This window comes from Dermochelys coriacea, chromosome 1 (assembly GCF_009764565.3).
Source record: "Dermochelys coriacea isolate rDerCor1 chromosome 1, rDerCor1.pri.v4, whole genome shotgun sequence".
NCBI lineage: Eukaryota > Metazoa > Chordata > Testudines > Dermochelyidae > Dermochelys > Dermochelys coriacea.
Window position 1 is genome coordinate 273231724 of NC_050068.2, and position 11546 is coordinate 273243269.

The following is an 11546-nucleotide window of genomic DNA, read 5'->3' on the forward strand; positions in this document are numbered from 1 at the left end:
TTTTGTAAAGGGAAATCATGCCTCAGCAATCTATTAGAATTCTTTGATGGGGTCAACAAGCATGTGGACAAGAGTGATCCAGTGGATATGGTGTACTTGGTCTTTCAGAAAGCCTTTGACAATGTCCCAAACAAATGGCTCTTAAACAAAGTAAGCAATTATGGGATAAGAGGGAAGGTCCTCTCGTGGATCAGTAACTGGTTAAAAGACAGGAAACAAAGGGTAGGGATAAATGGTCTGTTCTCAGAATGGAGAGAGGTAAATAGAGAAGAACAACAAAACTGATTAGGGGTATGAAACAGTTTCCGTATAAGGATTAATAAGGAGATTAATAAGACTGGAACTTTTCAGCTTGGAAAAGAGATGACTAAGAGGTCCATAAAATAATGAATGGCGTGGAGAAAGTGTTATTTATTCCTTCACGTAACACAAGAACTAGCGGTCACCCATTGAAATTAATAGGCAGCAGATTTAAAATAAACAAAAGGAAATACTTCTTCATACAACGCACAGTCAACCTGTGAAACTCGTTGCCAGGGGATGTTGTGAAGGCCAAAACTATAACTGGGTTCAAAAAAGAACTAGATAAGTTCATGGAGGATAGATCCATCAATGGATATTGGTCAGGAGGAGCAGGGATGTAACCCCATGCCCTGGGTGTCTCTACCTTCTGATTGCCAGATGCTGGGAGTGGAGGACAGGGAATGGATCACTCAATGATTGCCTGAGCTGTTCATTCCCTCTGAAGCACCTAGCATTGGCCACTGTTGGAAGACAGGATACTGGGCTAAATGGACCATTGGTCTGACCCAGTATGGCCGTTCTTATGTGACATTAAGATAACATAGCCACTGATCTCAGATTTGCATCTAAAATAAGAGGCAGAAATGCAGAAGGACATACCTATGTAAAACTAAGCTTTTCAGGTGAACATCTTAGAGGAAATGTTCATTAGTGAAAACAGTAGGAATTTTTCTATTAGTAGTAAGACACTGGATAAAAGACTCTTTACTTGAATGAGTGCAAGTGGACAAATTCATCCCTGGTTAGAAGTAAGTTTAAAGTCAGTGGCATTACACAGGGTATGAATTTGGAATGGCCTCAAGCAGTCCACTGAAACATGAACTATGAAACCTTACATGATACCTAGCTGCATGTAAGAGATATGAATTCCCTATTTAATTCAGGTGTAGGTTCAGCTCTAAATAACTTATATTCTTTGAGAATCTGAAAATGAATTACATGTTGTGAGATTGTATTTATGTGACTTGTCATTACTGATTCTTTCCTTTATGCTTAGTGTTTCCTTGTGTCTGTTTCAGGGTGGACCATGGAGACCATTCTTCCTGTTTTAGAGGGTGGATGTCTAAGAGTAGATGAGCCAATGCATTATTATTACTATTATGTATAATCTATCTTGTATTTTCAGTAGCACCTGTGATGTGTTAAGTATTTTCCAGAAATTCATGAGGTGGCTCCTGCTTCAAGATGCTCCCAATCTAAGGACAGACAAGCAGAGGTTTGGGAAAGGGGGAAATGTTTAAAGGCAATGTTTAAAGGCTACTTAACAATATTAAAATTTAAAAATGAAGGCACACGTATTGGTTGCAATGCAGAAGTTTTGTTTTACTAGATGCACAAATGTCTCTGAATACCTAACTATAGTGAGCAGGCAACACAAAACATATAGATACCATAGAACTCAGGCCAAAATACAGGCAAACATACCATTTTCCTCACCTCAGTAAAAAGAAAATTAGAAAAAGACTCCTCTATTTTCATCTGCTGTGTAGATTATACAATTGCATTGGAATATTAAACAGGTATAGTCCATACTAACCACTGTAGCCCTGAGGAATTCAAGTGCCAACCTTAAAGACATTTGGCTACAGGTGGTGACCTGGTCTAACCAGTCTTTGGGGGGGTCGGAAAAGGCCCAAACTGCTGACAGCAGCTCCTCTCACACACTACAAATGTCTGAGTAAGGTGAGAATAAGTGAAGCAAGATACTCAGTGGCTAGATCCTGAGCTGGTATACATAAATATAGCTTCACTGCTTTTCAGTTCACTGGTTCATGATCTAGCCTGTGTAACTCGCAGGCTAGATCTGATTGTGTCAGCCATGTGTGTATCATCACAGTATCTTTTATGCCCAAAGCATTTTACATACTGCACACATGAAATCTATGTGAGTAGTCCTTGTGGAGGAGGTTCCAGTTAACATTTTCTTCCTAATTATTGGTATGGCAACAGTTCATTACATCTTGGTTGCATTCACAAAAGGAAAAAAATGTGCCAAATGTCAAAAATGTTTATATCAGGCAATGTTTGAACCGAATAATTGCCTTCTGCATTATCACACAAGCTTGCTTTAAAAATAAAAATTTAATCTTTTATTGAAAGGTGACGTGATAAAGAACTGTTGATTGCTTGCACTCTTTGTTGCTTGTCTCTGGTATATAAAGATGGCTTTGTGCTGATGGTATATTTCTGCTTCTGTTTTGGGGTAAAATGTTAGCAATTCTTGGAGGATATAGAATGTGACTTGAGCTTCAGCTTCTCCCACCCCTAAGGGTGGGGGAAGATGTTTTGATTTAGGCTTTTGTGGGGGCATGTTCAAGGACCCAAATGCTGTGAGATGTTGTCTCTTCCACCACTTGGAACAACACAATAACCCCTCACACAACCATGCCATCTGACAATTTCAGTGTTCTAGCTTAACTCAGGCTGCTTAATGCATCCAGGACCAGAATTTTGGAAGATTTTTGTTCTGTTTGTACAACACCTAGCACAAAGGGGTCCTGGTCCATGATTGGGGTCCTAGGAATTACGGTAATAAAAATATCACTAATCACTATTATTAGTTATCACCACAGCCTTCTGGATAATCTTCACAAATTTGGGGAGATCTGAGTTGCAGTGATATTGGGAAGGATGCTCTGCCATGGTCTACACTACAGAATTACTTGAGTATAACTACATCACTTGGGGTGTGAATAATCCACACCCCAAGCAACATAGTTTTACCGACCTAAGTGCCCTTGTAGACAGCAATGTTTTCACGGGAGACCTTCTCCCACCAACATAGCTACCGCCTCTCACAGAGGTGGAGTTATTACACCAATTCTATTATCACAGGGCCAGACAGTGCAGTCTAGATCAGGAAAAAAGGCTAAATTTGGTGAATAAATTATTTGCTACAAAATATTTGCTCCTCGCTAGTTATATTAAACCAGAAGGAATAAAGTGTCTCCAGGTGTGGGGTTAACATGTACAAGTTGAGTAGGTGTGAATAGAAGGAAGCATGAGGGTGTGGTCATGAGGCTCTTGTGGTGACCAAAACATCCCCCCTATACTGAGCTCAGTGGATGAAAATATAGACAAGTTGATTTTTGTGATTCCTTCAGACTTTGTTACATGCTTGTAGGTTCCATTTCCTAGGATTAGAAATGGGACAAAGTGGAGAGGTGTAGAGCTTCAGAAGACATCATTCGAGATTCAAAGCAAAATGTTGACGAGGAACTTTCTTTCCTGGCCTGGGAAACCTGTACTAACTCTCAGTTCTGACAAAGCTGCACTTGGTCCAGGAGCCAAGTGGGGACAATGGTAACTTCTGGGGGGACTGACCCTATCCCCAAGGAAAGTTAGAGCACTCCTGCTCTAACTTATGCCCAGCTGCCTACTGTATCATGGAGCACTGGGTACCCCAGTCACACTCCCTTTCCCATTAACAGTGCCTCTTACACCAGGGACTCAGAGGCAGGTGGGTTGTTGCAGAATCTCTGTGCTAGATCTACATCTGTGGAGTAAAGGGTACAATGCCTTAACATTTGCTGTTTCAGTGATTTTAGGGTTACTATCAAAATATGTAGATAGATTCATAGATAGATACTAAGGTCAGAAGGGACCATTCTGATCATCTAGTCCGACCTCCTGCACAGCGCAGGCCACAGAATCTCACCCACCCACTCCTATAAAAAACCTCACCTATGTCTGAGCTATTGAAGTCCTTAAATCCATGGTTTAAAGACTTCAAGGAGCAGAGAAGCCTCCCTCAAGTCACCCATGCCCCATGCTACAGAGGAAGGCGAAAAACCTCCAGGGCCTCTCCAGTCTGCCCTGGAGGAAAATTCCTTCCCGACCGCAAATATGGTGATCAGCTAAAACCTGAGCATATGGGCAAGATTCACCAGCCAGATACCCAGGAAAGAATTTTCTGTAGTAACTCAGATCCCATTTACATTTTTGATACAGCAATAATTCCTGATTTACTATGAAACCCTTCATTGATTGGTCACTTGTAGAGCTGGCTGGGAAACAGAATTTTCATCTCATTGGAAATGTCAACATTTTGTAATGTAGCTTCCATTTCAAATCAGAATGGAAACCTGAAATATTGAAAATGTTGTGCATTGAAAAAAATCTGAAAAGTTACAAATGGGAAATGTCAAAATGAAAAATGTTGACATCTTTGATCAAAACAAAATAATTCAACACGTTGGAGCAACATTTTTTGTTTTGAATCGACATTTTGAAATTAAAAATCTCATTTTTTAACATTTAACATTGTTTCAAAATGTCATCTTGATATGGGTTTTTTGTTTGTTTCAGTTCTCCCAATTGGAAAACTAAAACTAAAAATTGACATTTTCCATCAACAGGTTTCGGTTTCAGTAAAACTACATTTTTCAATGGGAAAATTTTCCATGTGACATATTTCAACCTGCTTTAGTTACTTAATGAAAATATGAAACTGTCTATTAATAGCACCTTACCAGATGTATTTTTTAGCATGCGGTTTTTAGAATTTTCCAGTTAAAATGTTTTCAATGTTCTGCTGACATGGATACTTTGGCCACTGAGCAGAGTTCCCCTTTTAACGCACCACAACACAGAAGCTTTCATTCTTCAGGCAGCACTCCTGAAGCCTGTCACAAGTTCAATTACAGTGGTACATTCCAAGCATGGGTCAAATGCAAACAAACCCACCCCTGAATTTAAAATCTGTTCCTTTTAAAAGTTCCAATTGTAGAAATGTAGTGCAATTTAATTTTCCATTTGCCTTTCATCTGTCAACTGTAATGATTTCTCTCATTTATTCATAGATGCTAAAGTTCATGAACATGCCTACATTTGTTGCAGTTGAATGTTACTGGACTGGTTATCCAATCAAATGTTGTGCAAATATTGCAATGTAGACATAGCTTTGCCTACTTGTGAATGCTGACATTTTATAATAAAAGTATAAGGAATCCAGGCAGATGGGATCCAGGCAAATTAGACTCAATAGCAGATTAGAGTTAAATATTATATTTACAAAACAAACAAGTACAAAGATAATAGAAAAACAGAAATCTCATCATAGGCTATGAAATCATTTATTGCTGTTACAATGTGTGCACTCTATCTAGACTCATGAATTAGTCATTATGTTTTGCTGCCGGAGATACTTTTCTTTGATTTGCTGTGGGCAAGATTTTCAAAAGTGACTAGTGATTTTGGGTGCCAATTTTAGACAAACCTAAGGTGACCTAATTTTTCCGGAAGCATTGAACACTCATTCAGTTCCCTGAAAATTGAGTCTATTTAAGGTGCCTCAAGTTGGGCACCTTAAAAATCAAGGTACCCATAACCATAGTCACTTTTGAAAAACTCAACCTATATCTTTTAAATATTCTGGCTCTGGCTATGCAAGAGTTGATAAATACGCTCTTTTTGCTGGGAACTCTAAATTGGTTCTTAGACTCAGGGCTACAAAAATAAGTCAACCTAATTTACATCGGCATACAGCCGCCACATTAATTACATTGCTTGTGCACATCTACACTTTTCTCCTTGTGTCTTCAGTGTGCATCCTGATCAGAAGCATTGTGGGACGGCTTCTGAAAGCCAGCAACAGTCAATGTAAGCAACACAGTGTCTACACTGAGGCTGCGTTGATCTAACTAAATCAACATTGGCTCTACACCACTCATGGAAGTTATTAATTCAGTGCAGCAGGCAAGCTATATTGGTGGGAGCAAAATTTTAGTGTAGATACTTACAGAGTTAGGTCAATGTAAGTTGCCGTGCATTGACCTAACTCTTTAGTGTAGATCAGAGCTCAGAAAAGTTCCTAGGCATGTAAGATCCTATTCTATTCTATACAGGATCTTATACCACCCACATAAGTGTAGTATCTGAGTTCCTTCACAGACATTTACATGCATAGACACACATTTACATACACATGTTAGTGTGTATGTCCAAATGCCATACTTGGACATCTGTCCTACTAAGTAACTGATGTTTGAAAATTGGATTCTCCACTATCTTCCTGGATACTGGCCAAAATGTCTTCTAAGTAGAAAAGTTTTCTTTACACAGTGTTTTATGGCAGTACAGTATGAGAGACAAGTATGCAGTCCCATTGCAGCTGTGTCAGTCACAGGATATTAGAGACAAGGTGTGTGAGGTAGTATCTTTTTATTGGACCCACTTGTGTTGTTGAGAGAGCTAACACAGAGTTCTTTTCTGTGTGGCTTGAAACTTGTCTCTCTCACCAACAGAAGTCAGTCCAATAAAAGATATTACCTCACCCACCTTGTGTCCCTATGTGAGACAAGGGCATTTCTCACACTTCTGTAATGTGTTGCTTGCAATGAGAAAGGTAATTATAAGAGTGAGCCAATCATTTGTTACTAGCAACCCACTGACAGAAGCAAGTTCTGCCCAGTGAGGCATCTTTAACTACATAGCCTGTGCAGAAAGGGGCAGAAGGAATCTTTTTATCTCCAACATATCTGAGTGAGACATCTCCATTCGATTCTTCCCACACAACCATCTAAATTCTCCCTCTGCCGGGAAGTCATTAGACTAACCTTTAAAATGTGAATAGAGGAGGGGGAGCTCTTTGATAATTGCAGACCTTGTATTTCAGTTACACACAGATGTGTTTCAGAGTAGCAGCCGTGTTAGTCTGTATTTGCAAAAAGAAAAGGAGTACTTGTGGCACCTTAGAGACTAACAAATTTATTAGAGCATAAGCTTTCGTGAGCTACAGCATCCGATGAAGTGAGCTGTAGCTCACGAAAGCTTATGCTCTAATAAATTTGTTAGTCTCTAAGGTGCCACAAGTACTCCTTTTCTTTTTACACAGATGTGTATAAAAGGAGAAAAGGAAAAGCAGCATTTGTCCAGATGATATTCAGACCAGTTAGCACTAACAGCATTAGATCTTTTATTTCTGCTTTTGTAAGATTAGGACCAGCTCCTGAAAGGTGCTGAGAAAGCCATGGGAATTGTGGGTGCTCAGCACCTCTCATGATCTGACCCTGAGCTAGTAAAAGGCAGAAAAACAGAAAACGTAGGACCAAATTCTTAGTTGTGCTGAGTTTAGAACAACTGAGGAATAGGGGAGGGAACGGGAAGGGCTCTAAGCCTTCTTTCTCCTCTCATGATCCTGGGATTAAAATGACCCTGGTATTTATAGCAGCATAAGGGCTTCTATATATTATGCTAGCTGCAACAGTTCCATAGGGGCCATTCTGCCAGCTGAGGACCAGGTTGAGTGCATGGTGTCCTGGCCCTGCCTCCAACATGCCTCTGCCATTACCCCTCCCCATCGCTGACAAACCCCTTAAGCAGAGGTGTGGGGCTAGGTGGTGTACAGCTGTATTACATAAGGTTTCTGTTACTTGGGGAATTTCCCTTCTCCAGGAAAATTTCTGGCTTCCCCCTTTAGGGCAACCTTTGGGCTGCCTGAGTACCACAAAGGGACTGGAATTGGAGCTAAGGATCTGTCCCTTTGAGAACATTTGAAATATTGTATAGCTGTTCCAATGTACAAATACACTGCATCTCTTCTCACAAATAAATCACCCTGCTTTACTGATTGAGGTGGTATTGTGTGACTAAACAGACTAAAAATATTGGCCTATAGCTACCACAGAAGCCATTTGCCTGATGATGGCCTTATGTTTACATTGTACAGCACTGTTCTAGGGCTAGCACCCATTTGCCATACTGACTTCCCTTCTTGGGTACCCCTAAGTAGATAACACATTTTCAATTGGAGTAGATGCTCAGTTGCAATTAAATTTATATAAGAAGAAATAATGCCTATGGTTTTGCAAAATAAATATTTAGATTAATAACAGTTCATAATAAATCTTTGAATTCTAAATGGCTCATACTCCATAACCTCTGAACAGCTAACCATCGATAAACAAGTAAAATTCACAATCGGTAACATAGCCTGAAAAACATACCAGAGCTGGTAAAAAAAAAAAAAAACAACAAACCTTGAGCAAAAAATCAATAGCCCTATAAAATAAAATATACTAAAAGTGTTACAAAGCGGTTTTCATTCTGGCCTAGAAGGCTGTCCTTTGGTCTACATAAAATTAACTATCAGTGAGAGAGCCTTTTTGTTTTTTTAATTTAATGTGAAGAAGCCACTGTAATGAAATCTAAGTTGCTTGCTATAACCACACTGACAGATTAAGATAATGAGTATTCTCTTTATGGTCAATAACAAAGTTCCAGCTTTGGAAACTGTTGTTCTAGTCTCATATTTAGCATCCCTTCATAATTAATTTATTAAGTATGTGTAAATGTCAGGCTATTAGGCAAGTGTGAGCCAGGCATAAAACACATTAAAGTCTTCTTGAAAGCCTAATCCTTCCATGAGGGCCACAAGAAATGAGTTTATAATTAAAAATAAATAAATAAGTCCACATCTTTGGAGTCTGCTAAGACTCAATCCTCTCTCCCATATTATTGAATACCTTTATACATCTTTAAGGAGACAACAATTGCTGAAATGGCAGCACTAAGCAGACAACACTGCACTTTGCATCAAACATAACAAGTGCTGTCCCCCAGATTTCTCAGTGCCTAGCTAGAATCAGCACTTGGATGAAGAGCCTAAAGTGGAACCCAGGCAAGACTGATGTGATTCTCATGAAAAAGCGGGCAGTACTTCAAAGAACTTGTCTCCTCTGTAGCATCCTCCAAGATAAGAATGACCAGGGACCTTGCCACTTTCAGAATCAAGTGCTAATGCTATTTCTTTGAGATATCTTTCCCTCAGTAAATTCTTCAAGTGCACACACATCAACAAAGAATATACCTCCTCACTCACTTATAAACAAAATCCCTACACACTATTTCTCCCATAGCCTGGGAAAAAAGAAAGACAGATTGTTATTTCTATTTTAAATACTTGTGCCACCTTACAGTTATAGGGGCAATATAAGTACATAAGATAGATAGTTGGGAAATAAATGAATATATAAAGCATCCAAGACTTAGGACTTGTCTAGATGAACAGTTAGTGCGTGGCATCCTGGGGTGTAAATCTACAATGCACTAATGTGCCAGGCACTAACTGTCCATGAGGAGCCTGCCTCCTTGCACTAAAAGTTCCCTAGTGTGCTTTGATTTACTCTGGGTTCAAATGGGCATAGATCAATGTGCAGTAGAGAACTTTTAGTGCTTAGCAGCAAGGTCCAAAGAGACAAAGCACAGCAAACTACTGTCGTGTAGCTTTATACCCCAGTTTGCTGTGCATGGACTGTTCATCTAGACAAGCCCTTGCAATATGCCTGCAATTCAATCAGAGGTATGATTACAGCTCAGGTAGGCATACCCACTCTAACTTTAATTGAGGCTAAAAATAGAAGTGAAGAGACTGTGGCAGGGAGCCCAGCTCAGGCTGTTAAAGCCTACCCAGAAACCTGGGTATGTATTCTTGTTGCTAGGCCGTGCTATGGTCTGTGCTGCCCTGTTTTAGCTGTGCTAGCTAGTTTCAAGCTAGCCTGGATATGCCTATCTGAGCTGCAGTCACACCTTCAAGTATAGTGTAGACATAGTTGTAATGTAGCCCATATTTTTGTGTGAGTCTATACACTAGTGGAGAATTTTATGCATTGCAAAGACTCAACCAGGGCAGCCATCTTCATGACTGACCCTTGGGATTAAACCCTTGGGGCTCTCTAGAGCTAAAAGCATAGATACTAAGGTCAGAAGGGACCACTCTGATCATCTAGTCCGACCTCCTGCACAGCGCAGGCCACAGAATGTCACCCACCACTCCTATGAAAAACCTCACCCATGTCTGAGCTATTGAAGTCCTCAAATCATGGTTCAAAACTTCAAGGAACAGAGAAGCCTCCCTCCAGTCAACCATGCCCCATGCTACAGAGGAAGGCAAAAAAACCTCCAGGGCCTCTCCAATCTGCCCTGGAGGAAAACTCCCTCCCGACCCCAAACATGGCAATCAGCCAAACCCTGAGCACATGGGCAAGATTCACCAGCCAGATACCCAGGAAAGAGTTTTCTATAGTAAATCAGATCCCATCCATCTAATATCCCATCTCAGGGGATTTGGCCTATTTACCCTGAATATTTAAAGATCAATTACTTACCAAAATCCCATTATCCCATCATACCATCTCCTCCATAAACTTATCAAGTAGAATCTTAAAACCAGATAGATCTTTTGCCCCCACTGCTTCCCTTGGAAGGTTATTCCAAAACTTCACTCCTCTGATGGTTAAAAACCTTCGTCTGATTTCAAGTCTAAACTTCCTGGTGGCCAGTTTATACCCATTTGTTCTTGTGTCCACATTGGTGCTGAGCTTAAATAATTCCTCTCCCTCTCCTATATTTATCCCTCTGATATATTTATAGAGAGCAATCATAACTCCCCTCAACCTTCTTTTAGTTAGGCTAAACAAGCCAAGCTCCTTAAGTCTCCTTTCATAAGACAAGTTTTCCATTCCTCGGATCATCCTAGTAGCCCTTCTCTGTACCTGCTCCAGTTTGAATTCATCCTTTTTAAACATGGGAGACCAGAACCGCACACACTATTCTAGGTGAGGTCTCACCAATGCCTTGTATAACGGTACTAAAACCTCCTTATCCCTACTGGAAATGCCTCTCCTGATGCATCCCAAAACCGCATTAGCTTTTTTCACAGCCATATCACATTGGCAGCTCATAGTCATCCTATGATCAACCAATACTCCAAGGTCCTTCTCCTCTTCCGTTACTTCTAATTGATGCGTCCCCAATTTATAACTAAAATTCTTGTTATTAATCCCTAAATGCATAACCTTACACTTCTCACTATTAAATTTCATCCTATTACTATTAGTCCAGTTTACAAGGTCATCCAGATCCTCCTGTATAATATCCCGATCCTTCTCCGAATTGGCAATACCTCCCAGCTTTGTATCATCTGCAAACTTTATTAGCACACTCCCTTTTTGTGCCAAGGTCAGTAACAAAAAGATTAAATAAGATTGGTCCCAAAACCGATCCCTGAGGAACTCCACTGGTAACCTCCCTCCAACCTGACAGTTCGCCTTTCAGTAGGACCCGTTGCAGTCTCCCCTTTAACCAATTCCTTATCCACCTTCTGATGTTCATATTGATCCCCATCTTCTCCAATTTAACTAATAATTCCCCATGTGGCACGGTATCAAATGCCTTACTGAAATCTAGGTAAATTAGATCCACTGCATTTCCTTTATCTAAAAAAATCTGTTACTTTTTCAAAA